Source organism: Zeugodacus cucurbitae, chromosome Y, assembly GCF_028554725.1.
Source record: "Zeugodacus cucurbitae isolate PBARC_wt_2022May chromosome Y, idZeuCucr1.2, whole genome shotgun sequence".
Classification (NCBI taxonomy): Eukaryota; Metazoa; Arthropoda; class Insecta; order Diptera; family Tephritidae; genus Zeugodacus; species Zeugodacus cucurbitae.
Window position 1 is genome coordinate 1,845,576 of NC_071673.1, and position 9,829 is coordinate 1,855,404.

Below are 9,829 nucleotides of genomic sequence, written 5' to 3' on the forward strand. Positions count from 1 at the left end.
GTTAATTGAATATATATATTGCCTTAAATATGGATTTACAGGAAGGTGATCTTGAAGAAATGTGAAATTGAAGATTTTAGGTAAATATGCTATTATTCTATTTCTCAATATATAATTTACAAGAAAGTGAATCTTAAACATAATATATATTGTATATATGGTCCTACAAGAAAGTGAACAATAATCATAAATATAAGTCTGAGAAACTGCATAATTAGTTATTGTGAGTACTAATGCTATGTTGTTCTATTTGTGAGAGTATAAGTTATATAATATCGGAAGTGAATTTACAGGAAGGTGAACTTCAAACATAAATTTGAGAAACTGGATAATTAATGATTTCGATGACATAAGTAAGTATGCTATATTTTGAAGAAGTTGAAATTACATTTATTACATTACTTATTACATTTATTATTTTATTTTAATTATTTTGAGTAAATATGCTATATTTGTCTATTTGATTTTATTTTTTGACTTTATTTAATTCTAATACATGGTTTTGTTTGTCGATATTTATTTTACAAGAACGTGAACTTAATACATAAATCTAAGAAAATGCATAATTAGTGATATTGAGCATATACAGAAAGGTGAACTTCAAACATAAACCTGAGAAAATGTGAAATTGAAGATTTTAAGTAAATATGCTATTGTTCTATTTGGCAATGTATAATTTACAAGAAAGTGAACCTTAAACATAATATATATACAAATCTAAAGTTATTAATTTTAGAATAAATTGTATATATGGTTCTACAAGAAAGTGAACAATAATCATAAATATAAATCTGAGAAACTGCATAATTAGTTATTGTGAGTATGTATGCTATATTGTTCTAATTTCAAATGTATAAGTTAATTGAATATGTATATCGTATCGAAAGTGAATTTACATGAAGGTGAACTTCAAACAAAAATCTGAGAAAATGTAAAATAAAAGATTTTAAGTAAATATGATGTTGCTGTATTTGTCAATGTCAATGGATTTTATATAAGGTTCTATTTGTCGATATTTATTTAACTGGAATGTGAAGTTTATACATAAATCTGATAAACTGTATAATTAATGATTTCGATGAAATAACTTTTGTGATGTTTGTTATTTTGAGTAAGTATATTATATTTTGAAGAAGTTGAACTCTAAATATAAATCTGATAATACATTTACTTTATTATTGTATTTTAATTATTTTGAGTAAATATGCTATATTTTTATATTTGTCAATGTAAAATATACAAGAAAGTGTCCTTTAAATATAAACCTGAGCAGATATAAAATTATTGATTTTTATAAATATGATCCCTATATACAAGAAGGTTAACTTAAATATGAGAAAAATAATAATTACATAAACATAAACAAACATAAACCTGAGCAAATTTGAATTTGAAGATTTTAAGAAAATATGCTATTGTTCTATTTGTCAATGTATAATTTACAAGAATGTGTACAATGTAAAATCTACACGAAAACGAAATTTGATATATGGTTATATTTGTCGATATTTATTTTACAAGAACGTGTACTTTATATATAAATCTAAGTACATCTATAATTTATGATTTAAAGTCAATTTCCTATATTGTTTAATTTGTCAATGTATAATTTAGAAGAAAGTGAACTTTAACATAAACATCAAGAGATGTAAAATGTTTGATCTTATATAATTTTAATAGATGGTTCTGTTTGTCAATATTAATTTTACAAGAAATACTTAATGAAATTAATAATTTTGCTATATTGTTGTAATTGTCATTGTATAATTTACAAGGAAGTGAAATTATATACATGGTTCTACAAAAAAGTGAACAATAGTCACAAATATAAATCTGAGAAACTGCATAATTAGTTGTTGTGAGTTTGTATGCTATTTGTGAATGTATAAGTTAATTGAATATATATATTGCCTTAAATATGGATTTACAGGAAGGTGATCTTGAAGAAATGTGAAATTGAAGATTTTAGGTAAATATGCTATTATTCTATTTCTCAATATATAATTTACAAGAAAGTGAATCTTAAACATAATATATATACAGATGTAAAGTTATTAATTTTAGAATAAATTGTATATATGGTTCTACAAGAAAGTGAACAATAATCATAAATATAAATCTGAGAAACTGCATAATTAGTTATTGTGAGTATGTATGCTATATTGTTCTAATTTCAAATGTATAAGTTAATTGAATATGTATATCGTATCGAAAGTGAATTTACATGAAGGTGAACTTCAAACAAAAATCTGAGAAAATGTAAAATAAAAGATTTTAAGTAAATATGATGTTGCTGTATTTGTCAATGTCAATGGATTTTATATAAGGTTCTATTTGTCGATATTTATTTAACTGGAATGTGAAGTTTATACATAAATCTGATAAACTGTATAATTAATGATTTCGATGAAATAACTTTTGTGATGTTTGTTATTTTGAGTAAGTATGTTATATTTTGAAGAAGTTGAACTCTAAATATAAATCTGATAATACATTTGCTTTATTATTGTATTTTAATTATTTTGAGTAAATATGCTATATTTTTATATTTGTCAATGTAAAATATACAAGAAAGTGTCCTTTAAATATAAACCTGAGCAGATATAAAATTATTGATTTTTATAAATATGATCCCTATATACAAGAAGGTTAACTTAAATATGAGAAAAATAATAATTACATAAACATAAACAATCATAAACCTGAAAAAATTTGAAATTGAAGATTTTAAGTAAATATGCTATTGTTCTATTTGGCAATGTATAATTTACAAGAATGTGTACAATGTACAATCTACAAGAAAACGAAATTTAAACACAAATCTGAACAGATGGAAAGTTATTGATATTAAATAAATTTGATACATGGTTATATTTGTCGATATTTATTTTACAAGAATGTGTACTTTGTATATAAATCTAAGTATATCTATAATTTATGATTTAAAGTAAATTTCCTATATTGTTTAATTTGTCAATGTATAATTTAGAAGAAAGTGAACTTTAACATAAACATCAAGAGATGTAAAATGTTTGATTTTATATAATTTTAATAGATGGTTCTGTTTGTCAATATTCATTTTACAAGAAATACTTAATGAAATTAATAATTTTTCTATATTGTTGTATTTGTCATTGTATAATTTACAAGGAAGTGAAATTATATACATGGTTCTACAAGAAAGTGAACAATAGTCACAAATATAAATCTGAGAAACTGCATAATTAGTTGTTGTGAGTTTGTATGCTATTTGTGAATGTATAAGTTAATTGAATATATATATTGCCTTAAATATGGATTTACAGGAAGGTGATCTTGAAGAAATGTGAAATTGAAGATTTTAGGTAAATATGCTATTATTCTATTTCTCAATATATAATTTACAAGAAAGTGAATCTTAAACATAATATATATTGTATATATGGTCCTACAAGAAAGTGAACAATAATCATAAATATAAGTCTGAGAAACTGCATAATTAGTTATTGTGAGTACTAATGCTATGTTGTTCTATTTGTGAGAGTATAAGTTATATAATATCGGAAGTGAATTTACAGGAAGGTGAACTTCAAACATAAATTTGAGAAACTGGATAATTAATGATTTCGATGACATAAGTAAGTATGCTATCTTTTGAAGAAGTTGAAATTACATTTATTACATTACTTATTACATTTATTATTTTATTTTAATTATTTTGAGTAAATATGCTATATTTGTCTATTTGATTTTATTTTTTGACTTTATTTAATTCTAATACATGGTTTTGTTTGTCGATATTTATTTTACAAGAACGTGAACTTAATACATAAATCTAAGAAAATGCATAATTAGTGATATTGAGCATATACAGAAAGGTGAACTTCAAACATAAACCTGAGAAAATGTGAAATTGAAGATTTTAAGTAAATATGCTATTGTTCTATTTGGCAATGTATAATTTACAAGAAAGTGAACCTTAAACATAATATATATACAAATCTAAAGTTATTAATTTTAGAATAAATTGTATATATGGTTCTACAAGAAAGTGAACAATAATCATAAATATAAATCTGAGAAACTGCATAATTAGTTATTGTGAGTATGTATGCTATATTGTTCTAATTTCAAATGTATAAGTTAATTGAATATGTATATCGTATCGAAAGTGAATTTACATGAAGGTGAACTTCAAACAAAAATCTGAGAAAATGTAAAATAAAAGATTTTAAGTAAATATGATGTTGCTGTATTTGTCAATGTCAATGGATTTTATATAAGGTTCTATTTGTCGATATTTATTTAACTGGAATGTGAAGTTTATACATAAATCTGATAAACTGTATAATTAATGATTTCGATGAAATAACTTTTGTGATGTTTGTTATTTTGAGTAAGTATATTATATTTTGAAGAAGTTGAACTCTAAATATAAATCTGATAATACATTTACTTTATTATTGTATTTTAATTATTTTGAGTAAATATGCTATATTTTTATATTTGTCAATGTAAAATATACAAGAAAGTGTCCTTTAAATATAAACCTGAGCAGATATAAAATTATTGATTTTTATAAATATGATCCCTATATACAAGAAGGTTAACTTAAATATGAGAAAAATAATAATTACATAAACATAAACAAACATAAACCTGAGCAAATTTGAATTTGAAGATTTTAAGAAAATATGCTATTGTTCTATTTGTCAATGTATAATTTACAAGAATGTGTACAATGTAAAATCTACACGAAAACGAAATTTGATATATGGTTATATTTGTCGATATTTATTTTACAAGAACGTGTACTTTATATATAAATCTAAGTACATCTATAATTTATGATTTAAAGTCAATTTCCTATATTGTTTAATTTGTCAATGTATAATTTAGAAGAAAGTGAACTTTAACATAAACATCAAGAGATGTAAAATGTTTGATCTTATATAATTTTAATAGATGGTTCTGTTTGTCAATATTAATTTTACAAGAAATACTTAATGAAATTAATAATTTTGCTATATTGTTGTAATTGTCATTGTATAATTTACAAGGAAGTGAAATTATATACATGGTTCTACAAAAAAGTGAACAATAGTCACAAATATAAATCTGAGAAACTGCATAATTAGTTGTTGTGAGTTTGTATGCTATTTGTGAATGTATAAGTTAATTGAATATATATATTGCCTTAAATATGGATTTACAGGAAGGTGATCTTGAAGAAATGTGAAATTGAAGATTTTAGGTAAATATGCTATTATTCTATTTCTCAATATATAATTTACAAGAAAGTGAATCTTAAACATAATATATATACAGATGTAAAGTTATTAATTTTAGAATAAATTGTATATATGGTTCTACAAGAAAGTGAACAATAATCATAAATATAAATCTGAGAAACTGCATAATTAGTTATTGTGAGTATGTATGCTATATTGTTCTAATTTCAAATGTATAAGTTAATTGAATATGTATATCGTATCGAAAGTGAATTTACATGAAGGTGAACTTCAAACAAAAATCTGAGAAAATGTAAAATAAAAGATTTTAAGTAAATATGATGTTGCTGTATTTGTCAATGTCAATGGATTTTATATAAGGTTCTATTTGTCGATATTTATTTAACTGGAATGTGAAGTTTATACATAAATCTGATAAACTGTATAATTAATGATTTCGATGAAATAACTTTTGTGATGTTTGTTATTTTGAGTAAGTATGTTATATTTTGAAGAAGTTGAACTCTAAATATAAATCTGATAATACATTTGCTTTATTATTGTATTTTAATTATTTTGAGTAAATATGCTATATTTTTATATTTGTCAATGTAAAATATACAAGAAAGTGTCCTTTAAATATAAACCTGAGCAGATATAAAATTATTGATTTTTATAAATATGATCCCTATATACAAGAAGGTTAACTTAAATATGAGAAAAATAATAATTACATAAACATAAACAATCATAAACCTGAAAAAATTTGAAATTGAAGATTTTAAGTAAATATGCTATTGTTCTATTTGGCAATGTATAATTTACAAGAATGTGTACAATGTACAATCTACAAGAAAACGAAATTTAAACACAAATCTGAACAGATGGAAAGTTATTGATATTAAATAAATTTGATACATGGTTATATTTGTCGATATTTATTTTACAAGAATGTGTACTTTGTATATAAATCTAAGTATATCTATAATTTATGATTTAAAGTAAATTTCCTATATTGTTTAATTTGTCAATGTATAATTTAGAAGAAAGTGAACTTTAACATAAACATCAAGAGATGTAAAATGTTTGATGTTATATAATTTTAATAGATGGTTCTGTTTGTCAATATTCATTTTACAAGAAATACTTAATGAAATTAATAATTTTTCTATATTGTTGTATTTGTCATTGTATAATTTACAAGGAAGTGAAATTATATACATGGTTCTACAAGAAAGTGAACAATAGTCACAAATATAAATCTGAGAAACTGCATAATTAGTTGTTGTGAGTTTGTATGCTATTTGTGAATGTATAAGTTAATTGAATATATATATTGCCTTAAATATGGATTTACAGGAAGGTGATCTTGAAGAAATGTGAAATTGAAGATTTTAGGTAAATATGCTATTATTCTATTTCTCAATATATAATTTACAAGAAAGTGAATCTTAAACATAATATATATTGTATATATGGTCCTACAAGAAAGTGAACAATAATCATAAATATAAGTCTGAGAAACTGCATAATTAGTTATTGTGAGTACTAATGCTATGTTGTTCTATTTGTGAGAGTATAAGTTATATAATATCGGAAGTGAATTTACAGGAAGGTGAACTTCAAACATAAATTTGAGAAAATGTAAAACAAATGATTTTAAGTAAATATGCTATTGTTCTATTTGTCAATGTCAATAGATGTGATATAAGGTTCTATTTGTCGATATTTATTTAACAGGAATGTGAACTTCATACATAAATCTGAGAAACTGGATAATTAATGATTTCGATGACATAACGGTTTTGATGTTAGTTATTTTGAGTAAGTATGCTATATTTTGAAGAAGTTGAAATTACATTTATTACATTACTTATTACATTTATTATTTTATTTTAATTATTTTGAGTAAATATGCTATATTTTTCTATTTGATTTTATTTTTTGACTTTATTTAATTCTAATACATGGTTCTGTTTGTCGATATTTATTTTACAAGAACGTGAACTTAATACATAAATCTAAGAAAATGCATAATTAGTGATATTGAGCATATACAGAAAGGTGAACTTCAAACATAAGCCTGAGAAAATGTGAAATTGAAGATTTTAAGTAAATATGCTATTGTTCTATTTGGCAATGTATAATTTACAAGAAAGTGAACCTTAAACATAATATATATACAAATCTAAAGTTATTAATTTTAGAATAAATTGTATATATGGTTCTACAAGAAAGTGAACAATAATCATAAATATAAATCTGAGAAACTGCATAATTAGTTATTGTGAGTATGTATGCTATATTGTTCTAATTTCAAATGTATAAGTTAATTGAATATGTATATCGTATCGAAAGTGAATTTACATGATGGTGAACTTCAAACAAAAATCTGAGAAAATGTAAAATAAATGATTTTAAGTAAATATGATGTTGCTCTATTTGTCAATGTCAATGGATTATATATAAGGTTCTATTTGTCGATATTTATTTAACTGGAATGTGAAGTTTATACATAAATCTGATAAACTGTATAATTAATGATTTCGATGAAATAACTTTTTTTATGTTTGTAATTTTGAGTAAGTATGTTATATTTTGAAGAAGTTGAACTCTAAATATAAATCTGATAATACATTTGCTTTATTATTGTATTTTAATTATTTTGAGTAAATATGCTATATTTTTATATTTGTCAATGTAAAATATACAAGAAAGTGTCCTTTAAATATAAACCTGAGCAGATATAAAATTTTTGATTTTTATAAATATGATCCCTATATACAAGAAAGTTAACTTAAATATGAGAAAAATAATAATTACATAAACATAAACAAACATAAACCTGAGAAAATTTGAAATTGAAGATTTTAAGAAAATATGCTATTGTTCTATTTGTCAATGTATATTTTACAAGAATGTGTACAATGTAAAATCTACACGAAAACGAAATTTGATATATGGTTATATTTGTCGATATTTATTTTACAAGAATGTGTACTTTATATATAAATCTAAGTATATCTATAATTTATGATTTAAAGTCAATTTCCTATATTGTTTAATTTGTCAATGTATAATTTAGAAGAAAGTGAACTTTAACATAAACATCAAGAGATGTAAAATGTTTGATTTTATATAATTTTAATAGTTGGTTCTGTTTGTCAATATTCATTTTACAAGAAATACTTAATGAAATTAATAATTTTGCTATATTGTTGTATTTGTCATTGTATAATTTACAAGGAAGTGAAATTATATACATGGTTCTACAAGAAAGTGAACAATAGTCACAAATATAAATCTGAGAAACTGCATAATTAGTTGTTGTGAGTTTGTATGCTATTTGTGAATGTATAAGTTAATTGAATATATATATTGCCTTAAATATGGATTTACAGGAAGGTGATCTTGAAGAAATGTGAAATTGAAGATTTTAGGTAAATATGCTATTATTCTATTTCTCAATATATAATTTACAAGAAAGTGAATCTTAAACATAATATATATATATACAGATGTAAAGTTATTAATTTTAGAATATATTGTATATATGGTTCTACAAGAAAGTGAACAATAATCATAAATATAAGTCTGAGAAACTGCATAATTAGTTATTGTGAGTACTTATGCTATGTTGTTCTATTTGTGAGAGTATAAGTTATATAGTATCGGAAGTGAATTTACAGGAAGGTGAACTTCAAACATAAATTTGAGAAAATGTAAAATAAATGATTTTAAGTAAATATGCTATTGTTCTATTTGTCAATGTCAATAGATGTGATATAAGGTTCTATTTGCCGATATTTAATTAACAGGAATGTGAAGTTTATACATACATCTGATAAACTGGATAATTAATGATTTCGATGAAATAACATTTTTGATGTTTGTTATTTTGAGTAAGTATGCTATATTTTGAAGAAGTTGAACTCTAAATATAAATCTGATAATACATTTACTTTATTATTGTATTTTAATTATTTTGAGTAAATATGATATATTTTTATATTTGTCAATGTAAAATATACACCTGAGCAGATATAAAATTATTGATTTTTATAAATATGATACCTATATACAAGAAGGTTAACTTAAATATGAGAAAAATAATAATTACATAAACATAAACAATCATAAACCTGAAAAAATGTGAAATTGAAGATTTTAGATAAATATGCTATTGTTCTATTTCTCAATGTATAATTTACAAGAAAGTGAATCTTAAACATAATATATATACAGATGTAAAGTTATTAATTTTTGAATACATTTTATATATGGTTCTACAAGAAAGTGAACAATAATCATATATATAAATCTGAGAAACTGCTAATTAGTTATTGTGAGTATGTATGCTATATTGTTCTATTTGTGAATTTATAAGTTAATTGAATATATATACAGTAGAATCCGTTTATTATGACTCCGCCTATATTGACCAACTGGTTACTATGACGTAATTACACTACGAGGTTTGGTTTTCATATAAAATTCTTTATAAAAAAGTCGGATATGATGACTTCGCTTACAGTGACATGTCGCTTATTATGACCCATTTTTAATAAATTATGTCCGGATAGAATGACTGACCGTTCGGCACGTGGCTCGTTTTTGTT